General features: G+C 34.8%; 1 pseudogene; it reads right to left on the bottom strand.

Annotated features, from left to right (window-relative positions):
- Window positions 1-10,429: 10,429 nt before the first annotated feature.
- LOC148939915 (actin 205-like) lies at window positions 10,430-12,003 on the bottom strand (annotated as a pseudogene).
- Window positions 12,004-12,673: the final 670 nt, after the last annotated feature.

The following is a 12,673-nucleotide window of genomic DNA, read 5'->3' as shown; positions in this document are numbered from 1 at the left end:
CCCATGCGTGGCACAGAGTAAAAGGAGGGTAATACTCTGGACTGTGAATATCAGGGGACGGAGAGTGGGTAGCCTTTTACCGATTAGTACCAATGTAAAGCTTAGAAACATAGTCAAAATTTTCAGAGAAGTATTATCATCGTTTGAGTTGTTCAGTTACCAAATTCATGTAACAAAAAGAGAAGTTGAGAACGAAAATAGATTTTGTTTTTCATTGTTTCTTAGTTTCTTAGCTTAGTATTGTTTCTTAGCTAATATAATAAAGATCTTTGATAAAATATAATTAAGAGATTTTGCACACGCCATAACAGGAAAAGTAGAAATTTAACATTTTAAGCTGGGATTAAGCTTGCCAAGCTTAATAATATAAATTATAGCGGTGAGACGAAAATATAAGCGACGAGACAGAAATAAATTTCTGACTAGTTCTTTTGAAAAATTTAAATATCTTTTTACTGTTATTTTTATTATCGTTTTTCAGAATATTCTTTTTGTTAAAATCTTACACACTCCCAGTATTTAAGCCCCAATGGTTGGAGCTGCAGAAGAGACAAATGCCGCTTGGTCAAAATTAAATAAAAAAAAACAAGTTTTTTTTTAACTGAAAGTAAGGAACGACTTTAAAACTTAAAACAAACAGAAATTATTCCGTATATGAAAGGGGTTGTCCCCTCCTAAAAAAAAACACTTGTTTTTCTTATTTAATTTTTGAACGTTTTTGAATCAATGCAGGTTTTGATTTTGGCCCACCGTACATGAATAGTTAAATCAAAATTTGCGTAGTAATTTTATTTTTGTTTGGTTAAATGGATTTCTCGAAACTTTTTTAATTTTATTTACGAACGTTTTTATTATTAATAAATATGCGTAACTAACGAATTAACTTACGTAACAAACTTCTATGTTCATATTTTTTTTTTTTTTTTTTTTTTTTTTTTTTAACCCACCTCCTCTCCTCTCAGTGGTACTAACTTCTTTATTTCCGAAACTGATAACTACATTTATGTACCACCTAGACTAAAAAAAATAAAAAAATAAAAAAGAACCTAGAAATTTTTTTAACTTTACATAATCATAACAATTAAACTATAAATTTGAGCATTTAATACTTTACAGATTTCATTTGGGGGCATTCTACAACCAATTAACAAATATTGATACAACATCTGCCTAGTCGCTTTGCCGGGTGCCCTTCCGGTATAGGGAACCCCTTCCACTGTGGCACCAGCTATCAAACTCCAAGAAAATACTTTATTTTGCCTCCAAAATTCCTCTGTTCACTTTATAATCCCATCCTCCCGAATTACTCCCTCTTACCTCAAAAACACCAAAATAAAAAACTTTGTCTGAACATCATCTTACACAAACATACCCTCAACACTCGGACAAATTTTTTCATTTTTATTTTTTTCCTTTATTTCCTCATTTTCTAAAAACCCTTTTCAACTGCTCAAATTCCAAAAAAAAAAAAAAAAAAATTAAAATATATAAAACATAATTTAATAAATATTCATTTCAAAATATTTCTCAAATCTATTACTTATTCTCAAAAAATCTACTTCTTTATCCAAAAACTTTTTAAAAATATCGATATATATTTTTTCCTTCCTTTTTCTTCTACTCCATACATACCGGCATAAATTTCCTACTATAAAACACACCATATTTTTCTTTTTATCCTCCATTTTTTCCCTTATATCTAACTTTATAATCCTTTTTTATCCTCCTCACTTTCTATACTCACACCTAAATTTCTTACTATCTCAAAACCAAAATTAAAAATATTTTCATTTTTCTCCCACTCCAAAAATTCATGAGATAGTCCATCTAGTACCACCTCTGAACAGAGGTAAAACCCTGGGATTTCACTGCTAATAAAACGTTCAATTCTATCTCTATACGGAATAATCCCATGTATTATCAAAAACATAACTTCCCTCATACTTGTTTCCGTGGGGAAAGCGTGGAGGCTACTAAATGCTGTTTCAAAATTTATAAAAGGTTCTTTTTCCTATACATGATAAATTGGTTCATTTTCTGTCAATTTCAGCAAATTTCCAATTTCACGTTTTTTCATTTTTTCCTCTACTTCTAACAGGCAAGTTTCTTTTGCCTGTTGTATAGTTTTAAAAATGTTTCGTGCATACATTGGGATCTTTGGTTCTGGAAAATCTTCTTCATTCAGTGCTTTTATTAGCCACTCTCTCGTTAAAATAGAATGATTTCCTCCATTTAGGGAGTCAATGGTATTTCTTATTAGGAGGCTCTTGCAGGCTGACCGAAAATCCAAAATTCCATTTCCACCTTTATCTTTATGTGGATGGAGCATTCCCCTGTTTCGTTGTTCAATCTTAACATGCCGGACAAACTTCCATATATGTTTCTCGAGGTCTGTCACCAGGGACTCCGTGAGGGGGGTTATTGGTGCAAGTGAAAGGAGATCAGCTGATGCACTACATATTGATGTATGTTGCTCTTTGGAATACTGTTAAAGAACGATTTTTTTCATTGACATATAACATATACTGAATTTCTGCTACTTTTTTACACCGTGCCTTCTGCCACATGTTTCCCTCTGTGCTAATATTAACTCCAAGTATTTTCGTTGCCGTCACAACTGGTAACCAAGACAAAATTTCCAAGCTCTTTTTCCATTTTTCATTATCACCTAGAGGTAGCATGTTGCTCTATTTCTTGTGGATCTTTAACTTATAATGTTGTTCATACCATCTGAGGGCTCGAGTTACTTCCAGTACATCTTGAGATCCATTCGCTAAGAAAGTTGTGTCGTCTACATAAGCCGCTGACTTGAGTATATTTGCCTCGTGAATGGGTATACTTGTAATACGTGTTTCAATATATTTTATTAAAGATCAAGGTAAATCTCAAAAAGATACGTCGAGCGCGGGTCTCCTTGTCTTAAACTAGTTTCAAGGAGGCCTTGTCTCGTGTTTTTTTCCATTGAAAACAATCTGGCCTGTAGCATTTATATAAAAGTTCTTAAAAAAAATTAAAAACCCTTTACAAAAAGACAATTTCTCTTTCATCAAAGTCCATTATATTTCTCTTTCTACCGAGTCATATGCTTTAATTAAATCTATGCAAATTAATATCCACGAAAGTTCACGTTTTAAAAGCTCTTCTTCTTTTTCCAGGAATAGATCTCTCAGCATTCTAAGTATATGCTGTATTTTCCGGTCTTTTATCCCACCGTATTGAGTCTCTCCTAATATCTTCCCAATAATCTCCTTTAGACGATTAGTCAATATTTTTTAAACTAATCGAGTATCGCAGGGCAGTAGCGAAATCGGTCTCCAATTTTCCAGTTTCTCTGGGTCTCCTTTTTTGGGACCAATGTAATCACTGCTAGTCTTTGGCTTTTGTCTCCTCCTTTTTTGATCATTTCATTCATCGCCCCTAAAAGCGTTTCACATATTTCACTATAAAAGAGTTTGTAAAACTGATATCCAAGGCCATCCTTCCCTGGGGCTTTCCCGCTCTTTGCTTCTTTCTGAGCTTGTTTTAGTTCCTGTTCCGTGATATTCTCACATAAAAGTTCATTTTCATGGTCGGCTACTTTATTACTGAAGCAGAAACCTTGTAAAAAAAACCCTCCAATGTCCAGATTCTTTTTTCTTTTATGTTTCTTTCGGTAATAGTCCTGGACTTACACACGGATTTGTGTCTCTTCTTCGATTATTTTTCCGTCATCTTGTTTCAAACGTTTCATTATATTTTCTTCTCTTTTTATTTTTGCTTTCTGGATCTTTGCTAGACTAATTTGCTCCCCTTCATTATTTCGCTTAGTCGATTTGTTTTTTTTCCAATGTTCAAAACGCTCATTTTCCAGTTTTTTTAGTTCATTTTTAATTTCCTGATACTCGATAATAGTGCTGTTTTCATTTCCATCTATTTCCGCTTTAAGTTGTGTGAGAACTCTTTTCAAGTGACGATCATGTGTCAGTTCTTCCGATTTTATTTTCATTTACAGTTTTTTTATTAAATTTTGTATCTCCCTTTTTATCTTCAGCCACATCTCCAGGTGTCTTTTTGATTTTTTTTATTTTTCCATAAAATCCAGGATTTGTCCTTTGATTTGATTCCTTACCCACTTATTTGTAAGTGAGTCTGGGTTTAACTTCCAAAAAACAGGCTTCATTATTTGATCTTTTGTTTGTTTTCCAATAATCATTCGCACAGCAGTGATCAGAAAAAGTTACATGTTCGTGTATCACTTGACTAATCAATTTTTCCAGTCAGAATGTTACATAAATTCTGTCAATACGGCTTGCGCTGCGAGTTCCCACTCTTGTAAAAGATATGCTATTATTTTTATCTATCCATACATCTAGTAAACTGTAAGTCTGAATAAATTTTTTAAGCGTTTCATTTATAAGTCTACATACAATTTTCTTATTTTTTACCGAAATGTCGTCTTCTTTTAATACGCAGTTAAAATCTCCCAGTAAAACTATTTTTCCATTTGATGGTGTGTACTTTGGTAGTATTGTTTCAGTTACAAAAACTCTCTCGTTTGCATTATTGGTGCCTGATGGCATGCGTACATTTACAAGGGTCATTCCACTAAGTTTCATAGAACATATTTTACCATTTTCCTCGTATGCAAAATCCTCCTGATTAACTTTCAATTCTTCTTTTAGAATGAAGCCAATGTCATGTGTTGTACCTGTGGTGAAAAGCATGTATGGTAACTTTTTTAAGTTTTTTATTTTCGGAGTGTCTAGTTCTTGTAGGGCTAGAACATCCCAGCTTGATCTCTTTAGGTAAACTAGTAACATTTCTTGCCGCTTTAATTGCTTTAAATCATTTAAATTCAATGTTCCCATGTTCAAGTTCATTTCCTTGTAGGTATATTTGCCCCTTTTTTCTTTTCATGCCTCTCACCTTCTTCTGTTAGTGAAAAATTGCTTAGTTGTCTTTTGGCAGTTTTCTTTTTCTTTTCTGGGGCAGGATAGACTGATGCCCCGCATTCAGTCTTTTTTGTGCCTTTTCTTTTCACTATCGGTCTTTGGATTTCTCTTTTTGGTTTCTCTTTAGTTACTTCCCCTTTAGGCTCCGCTACCCTGTTTTCTGTACTTTCCAGGGTTTTTTCTGTTTGGTTTGTGGTCTGTTCGCTGGTTAAGTTTCCTACAGCTTGTAGGACCATATCTACTGCCTGTGACGGGGTAAACTTTTGGATCTCTGGAGTTCGAAAGTCAGGCGTTTTTGAAACTACTGGAGTGATTCCTCGCAAGTTTTGCTGCTTTTGGTGATTCGTGGGGTTTGGTGGTAGTGGGGGGAAATCGGGGTGATCTGTTAATGATCTACTGTTCTCTTGGTTCCAAACCACTGATTCAGTTCGAGTTTTTCTTTTTTTTGGGGAGTGCTCAGCTTCGTTGCAAGCCTTATGGCAGATAAAGCACAATTTGGGTTGCGTTTCATAACGAACGAATATTTTCTCATTTTTCCACATGATTGATGGAGGAATATCTTTTGTTATATTCATCAAAGCTGTTGCTCGGCCAGTGAAAACTTCAATTAGTCCTATTCCTTCGTATTCTTTCCTTCGGATATTTAAAACTTCTCCATAGCCTGCAAGGACCGCTGCGATATCCTGCTCTGTTGCCTCGCCCGGTAGGCGCCTCAGAGTAGCCACAACTGGTCTTTTCCCTACTCTGTCGCACGTAACAGGATATTTTTCTTTATTGTAATTAAATTTTAGGTCTTATTCTTTCCATTGTTTGCACATTGTATCTGCAATAATGGGGGAAGCCAGCGTGACACAGACTATGCTAAGCTTTCTAAAATCATCAGAATCTATCACTGAGATATATCCAGCATTCAGGTATAGAGGTTTTAGCCATCGATGAATATCCAACTCTAAAATCTCTTGGGCTATATTTTTTGGTACTGCTCTAAAACTGAAAAACACTGTTGCCTTCCCCATATTACATATCCCTTAAAAAAAAAAAAAAAAAAAAAAAAAAAAAATCACCTTTTTCCCTTTTTCCCTTCTCTTCCTTTCCTTCCTTCCCCTCCTTTTTCCTTCCTCTTTTTCCATTTCCTTATTTTCCCTTTTTCCCCTTTCTTTTTTTCTCACTAAAACAATTCCCTACTTAAAAAAACACAAGAAGAACAACTTATCGCTTATTGACAGTCTCTTTCGCTGCAATTACGGTATGGGTTAAATATATCCAAATTGGAATGAATCGCACTGCATTGAACAGACGCCAAAGATAGATGCCTTTTAGTTACATCGGAAAAGATTTTTGAAGGAAATAACTGTTTCTATTGTTTTTTTTTTTAATATGAAACCAAGTAAAGAAAAACCACACGGAATCAGGCAACAGAGTCTCCCAAACCCCGTAAAAATGACTCAAACCCCCGTGCAACTAAACCCCCTTTAACTGAACCCTCGTGCAACTCAACCCCCACGTGCAACTCAACAACATTTAACTAAACCCCGTGCTCCTGAACCCTCTTTAACTGTACCCTCGTGCAACTCAACCCCCCCCCCCGTGCAACTCAACCACATTTCACTAAACCTTGTGCAACTGAATCCGCATGTAACTGAACCCACGTGCAACTGAACCCTCGTGCAACCCAAGCCCCATTTAACTCAACCCTCGTGCATCTGACCCCCCCATGTAACAGAGCCCCTGTATAGCCGAAACCCCGTCCAAATGAACCTCCGTGCTACTGAATCCTAGTGCAACTGAACCATCTTGCAAATCGACCCTATTAAACTACACCCCCGTGTAAATCTACCCCCTTTAACTGACCCCTCTTGCAACTCAACCCTCCATGCAACCCATCTCCCTCAAAACACTTTTCAGCCATTTCTTGTTAATTTTTTTTTATTTCTAAACTATTTTAAAATGACAATACTCTCCAAAACGTCACTTGTGTATTATACAGTACACAATCACTCCATCTCCTCCAAAACACTTTTCAGCTATTTCTAGTTAAAATTTTCTATTTCAAGTAAATCCTTAATAGGATCAAATTCGCAAATTCTACACTTCAATTCGCAAATCTCATTACCCCTTTTTAAATGTCAATCAAACAATTCTGATTGTAGTGTGCAATTTTTTAATAACAAAGCCTACACACGTGTACACACTATGCTTTCAAAAAACCCATCTGATTAAAAACATGAAAGGTGCCAATGAACGTAATCTCCCCGAACACGTCAAACTGTTCCCAAGGCAGATTAGCCTTTTAAAATACACGCTTAAGTTTAATGACACAGCCATGGGTTTTTCTTGCGCAATTCCAATGTATATTTTCATGTATCCCTGAAAACAACAGCAATTTCAATGTATATTTTCATGTATCCCTGAAACCTTATACAAGGTAACTACTTAAGCAGTCGAATTCCTGATTTAAAATATGAACTCGGAATCCTGATTGGCAGTGGAGCAGTATTTTCATGATATAGGTTTTAATTGGGAGGGCATATCTACAATCCAAATTACAAATTTACGATACGGTTTATCAGTATATAAGACCACTTATACAAAATCTCATACCTTGAAGCAAACTATGGACTCCTGGTTTGCACTGTGCCGATTTTTGGACTAATAATAAACTTCCTTGAGAAACATCATAAAATTTAAGAGAATCGGTGTTTCCTCGAATCCAAAAATATGTACAGCGGAGAGCAATGGAGTTTGTTTTTAAGAGAGAGGCAAATATGGCCTTCTCAATAGCCTTCATGGACACCCAAAAGCCGAATTACAGGGGGGGGGGGGCAAACCTCGTCTAATTGGCACTTTTAATGCTATATAATAGACATCTCAGAACAAAAATATAAAAATAAGGCAACATCATTCAGCTAGGGGGGCGGGAGCCCCCACAATGTTTAAAAAATAACTTCTTTATTTGCTCTTGTATTTGTGCATCGGGGCATAGGGGCTATTAACCCTTCCGAAATCTCAAGATTTTTTATTATTAATCTCTTATATTCCCAATATATTTTAGTCTATTTTTCGTTTTTTTTTCCAGATCAAAGATAAATTCCTGTGAAGTGCCAGATTTGTGTACAGAGTAGAAGTAAAGTAATCCGAAAAGTTATGGTAGAATCTTTGCAAAAGACTACATTTGTCTACGTAGTGTGTCGACATTCTGCCTTATATTACTGTTATAGGCTAATAATAGCGCTCTTGGATCGTCACAACCTTAAAATTATTATCCTAGGTTATTTTTTTTTTTTTTTTTAGTGCTGTTGCAGTTGTTTTTTTCTATTTTATTTATTTTTTATTTGCAGTGACCCAGTTCCAGTTTTAGTTCGTCCGATTCATTTCAGTTTTCCTCAGAAAACTTGTTTTTTTTAAAATATAAAAACACAAGGTTCACATTATTTCAAACAACAAGGATCCTTTCCGAATATACACCTTTAATTTTTTCTTACCATAATATTGGACCAGTTGCTGATATAAGATTGTTTTTATTTTTTTTTACAATTGAGACACGGCAACAAGGATTTGTCAACAAATTTTATTTATTATCTATTTTTAAGAATAAGAAAAGAGAATACCATGCATTAAAAAACTGAAAATCCTATATATCGTGAAAAGCAAATAAAATGAAGGGAAACTGACCTGACCGCTCACAAACTCACACTTAGTGTGAGAAGGTGCCATGTAAATAAATAAAAAAAAGAGCCTGACAACAGATTTTGAATTACTGGAGATGCTATGCCATGCAAGCTGCTAAGCACGTGAAAACATTCTGATAAACAAGAAGTAAAGTAAAGTCTGAATTATAGTCTGGCATTTACTTGTTGATGCTCGATCGAAGTAGGATATAATGTTCGGTAGAAGCAAGAAGTTGAAGGCTCGATGAGCTAGTTTTAGGCTCTGCTTCTTGATGACCACATCTAAGTCGTCTATACCTTTATCACTGTAAAGATCAGTTGTAGGATAGAGTCTGGGAAGGCGAAAAGTTGCCCTCACCGCTCTATTCTGTGTTGTTCTGGTTTGTACCGACATTCTTTGCAATTGCTATTCTAACCCAAGCAGACGGGCATGGGTGCTTATCTCCATAATAACATAATGTTGTAATCTTATTTTCAGTAACTACTAATTGCCAGGGTTGTTACTACTACTGGCAATTCTTCTATAGTCACTTAGTTATCGGCCCTTTGTCGTATTAACATTGATGAGTGTTGCCACTTGTCATAGTCAGTAGTATAATAAAAAAAAGAAGTAAGGAATACTGCATTGGCTTGTTTAAGCCACTGCCGTTTTGTCGGAAAGCTTACCTAAGCTTACAAACTGGCTAAGCCATTAATCCTCAACTAAAAATGGTCTATAATAGATGGCTAGCCATGTAGCGATGTATATACATATATATATATATATTTTGTAAGACTCACTTAATCTACTTAATAAAAAAAAAAACTCTTATTTGGGACAATGTATTTAGCTTCAATGAAGTGAGAGCAATATTCCATCAAGCATTTCTATATTGGATATAAATTTCTAGTTTAAAACACAACAATGCAAACATTCAGCTATACATTGCTGAGTTTATTTCCTGAAAAGTCATGTTTATTTTACTAAATATTCATGAAAATATTGGTACAAAATCTTAAAAATATGCTATTTATATAATTTTAAGGTTCCGAGTTATATTTGGAAGGCCAAGAGATTTTGTTACCACCCTACTGTTTCTCTTCCTTGTTATCTTGACTATCACACTTTAATAAATAATCTCTTGTTGTTTTCTTGATATGAACTTGTAATCCTTTGTCCGTGAGGACAGGGGTTCAAGTCCTGGTGAGACTGTTTTTTTTTTTTTTTTTTTTTTTTTTTTTTTTTTTTTTTAGAATTAGCGTCTCTGGCGTGACTCAATAAGCTCAACCAGAGTGGACCCAGCTCTAAATGGGTTTCTGGAGAAATCTAGGGAAGATAAATAGGAAAGGTGTGTGAAACCCCAGTAATTTAACAGAATTTGATAACCTGTCAAGAAGTATGAAAGTCCAAGAAAACCAAATGAAATTGAATAGAAAGATTCGAAATAGAAGGTTCTTTAATTAGAAATGCCTAAATCTTATTTCCTCCTAGTGCTAAAAACAGTTTTTCAAGATGCCCTTATTTTTGGCAGAAAATTTGAATTCTAGTCAATTATATTAATTCTTATTTGCTGGACATTGTAATTAATACGTTTTTTAGTATAATGGATAAGATAAAAAAAAGAATAAGAGAGATATGTCTTTTAGATTCGGGAGGTATTTATTTTTATAATTAAAAACCTGCTTTAGGTCAGTTTTATAAAATTAGCAAAAAAGAAGTTAAACAAAAACATAAAAAGATGTTGACCTGTCACTTTATGGTTGTGTTTAAAAGTATTATATCTTATGGATTCCTTCCTCAAGTACTAACTAAAAATATAACAAGAAGTGTTCTAGCACTATTAGAGTTATTTAATGCACAGAACGGACAGAATATTTTATTCTCAGTCACACTAAAGTAACCAGTCATTCTGACTCTGAACGAAGTTCTAAATACTTAGTATATCGAGACTTACTAAATCTTGGAAGACTGATGCTCACTATGGATCTTGCTAGATTTTGTTAGTCTCATTATACATTAGCAATTTCAAATCATGCAAAACTAATTTAAACAAAACATGCGAAGGAAATTTAGTAGGTTTAGAAGCATTAACGATGAACAATGCCAGGTCCGGATTCATTGTATTCTTGTTTGGAGATCAACATTTGATGGAAGTTTGACAAAGAGACCAAGACAGAACCACCAATCCAAACAGAGTATTTTCGCTCGGGTGGGGCAATGATCTTTATTCTGATGGTCGAAGGAGCTAGGGCTGTGATTTCCTTTTGCATTCTGTCTGCAATACCAGGATAAATGGTTGTACCACCAGAAAGAACGGTGTAAGCATAAAATCTTTGCGAATGTCATCATCAAACTTCATAATAGTGTTATTTACAGTTTCGTGAATGCCACACGATTTCATTTGTTAAATATTTCAAACCTAGAGACCCTCGAGAGACGAAGAAATAATTTGTGCCTCCGTTTTGCAAAAAATGCCATAACAAACCCTCGGACGGCAAGTATTTTCCCTAAACATCACTCCCCATCCAGATTACGGCTGCCTCGAGCTGTTTCTGATCCCATCCCTGTTTTGTCCTCCATTCACTGCGTTACTTCGAAATATGAAAGAAATTTTGTCCCCTTTATTACAGGAAAAATGAATAAAATGTCCCAATAGTTTCTTTTTTTCTTTTTTATTTTTTTTTGTCTCCCCCCCCCCCTTCTTGACCATTTTTTATTTTTTAACTCTTTTATTTATTTACTGTAGTTGGATTATTGACACTTTCTTATTGTCCCTTTTAATTCATATGCATTTATGTCTCGCTCTTTTTTTTCTGTGTATATTCGCTTATTCCCCCCCCCCCTTCCCTTTTTTTTATGTCCGTTATAATTCTTTTTCCGATTCGTATTTGTGTAAGCTTAGTTTGATCAGTTTTTATCTTTTTAACTTTTTAATTGACTTTTTACAGTTTTAATTATTGACTGTTAAATGATTGTTCATTATGATTTTTCCTTTTCGTTGTTGTTGTTTCATTTTTGCCAGTTTTAGTGCAATTATTTATATTGTCGACTCCGAAGTCCAAATTCGGCCCTTTGTGGGCTTGTGATAGTGATCTTTTTGAAATAAATATCTTATCTATCTTTATCTACCTAAGAATGATGGTTGGAAGATAGCTTCAGAACAGCGGAAACGCTCGTTACCAATAATGATGTCCTGACCATCAGGTAATTCATACGACTGTTCTAGAGAGGTGGAAGCAGCAGTGGTTGCCATTTCCTCTTCAAAGTCGAGGGCCACGTAGCAAAGTTTCTCTTTGATGTCCCTGAAAATTTCACGTTCAGCAGTGGCTGTAAAAGAGTAGCCACGCTCAGTCAATATTTTCATCAGATGGTCCGTCAAGTCACGACCAGCCAAATCAAGACGGCCAATCGCATGACGCTGGATGACCCCTAAACAAAGAATGAACAATTAGTATATAACATAAAAATATTTCGGTTGAGTTTTATTAGCCTTCGGGAGGGAGGAGGTTTTCAACTATGCTGTGTGTTTGAATCCAAACTCATTTCCGAATTTAATTTATTTTCAAAAGGGCTAAATTCCTGTCGATGTGTCTTAAAACTTAAAGCTCAAGTTTCAAGTCTTCTTAATTTTTTTCTTTAAGTTTTCCATGAATTCTATTGTCAACATAATAGAAAAGGAAAATAGAAAAGGAAAGTAATTGTTTAATAGTGAAGACAAACGGGAGGTTGTTGATTTCAACCCGCAGAAAATAAGCAACATAAACACAAATCTGATGTTTTTAGCGGTATAATACCTAGAAAAAATCCTTCCTCCCTTTTGGACCCTTCCCAAAAAGATATGTGATATCATCGAGAATTAAACTGTAACATATAAACACATTGACAGGCGTGGAAGCTATATTTGTGTATATTTATATTCACTCTACTTCCCTTTATCCAAATTTTGAAGCATTTGCAGAAGTATAGGCTCCAGTATCTAGCAATATATTATTACATAACTGGAACATACACAATGAAAAAGGGGTTTACCTGTCAATGCAACTTTTCTAATCGACTGAACCCAGACATCAATCCGTTGAAGCACAAAGAACATC

Source organism: Artemia sp. Qi Xiang Cuo, chromosome 20 (assembly GCF_049724085.1).
Source record: "Artemia sp. Qi Xiang Cuo chromosome 20, ASM4972408v1, whole genome shotgun sequence".
NCBI classification, from domain to species: domain Eukaryota; kingdom Metazoa; phylum Arthropoda; class Branchiopoda; order Anostraca; family Artemiidae; genus Artemia; species Artemia sp. Qi Xiang Cuo.
This window is presented reverse-complemented; position numbering and strand designations above follow the sequence as displayed.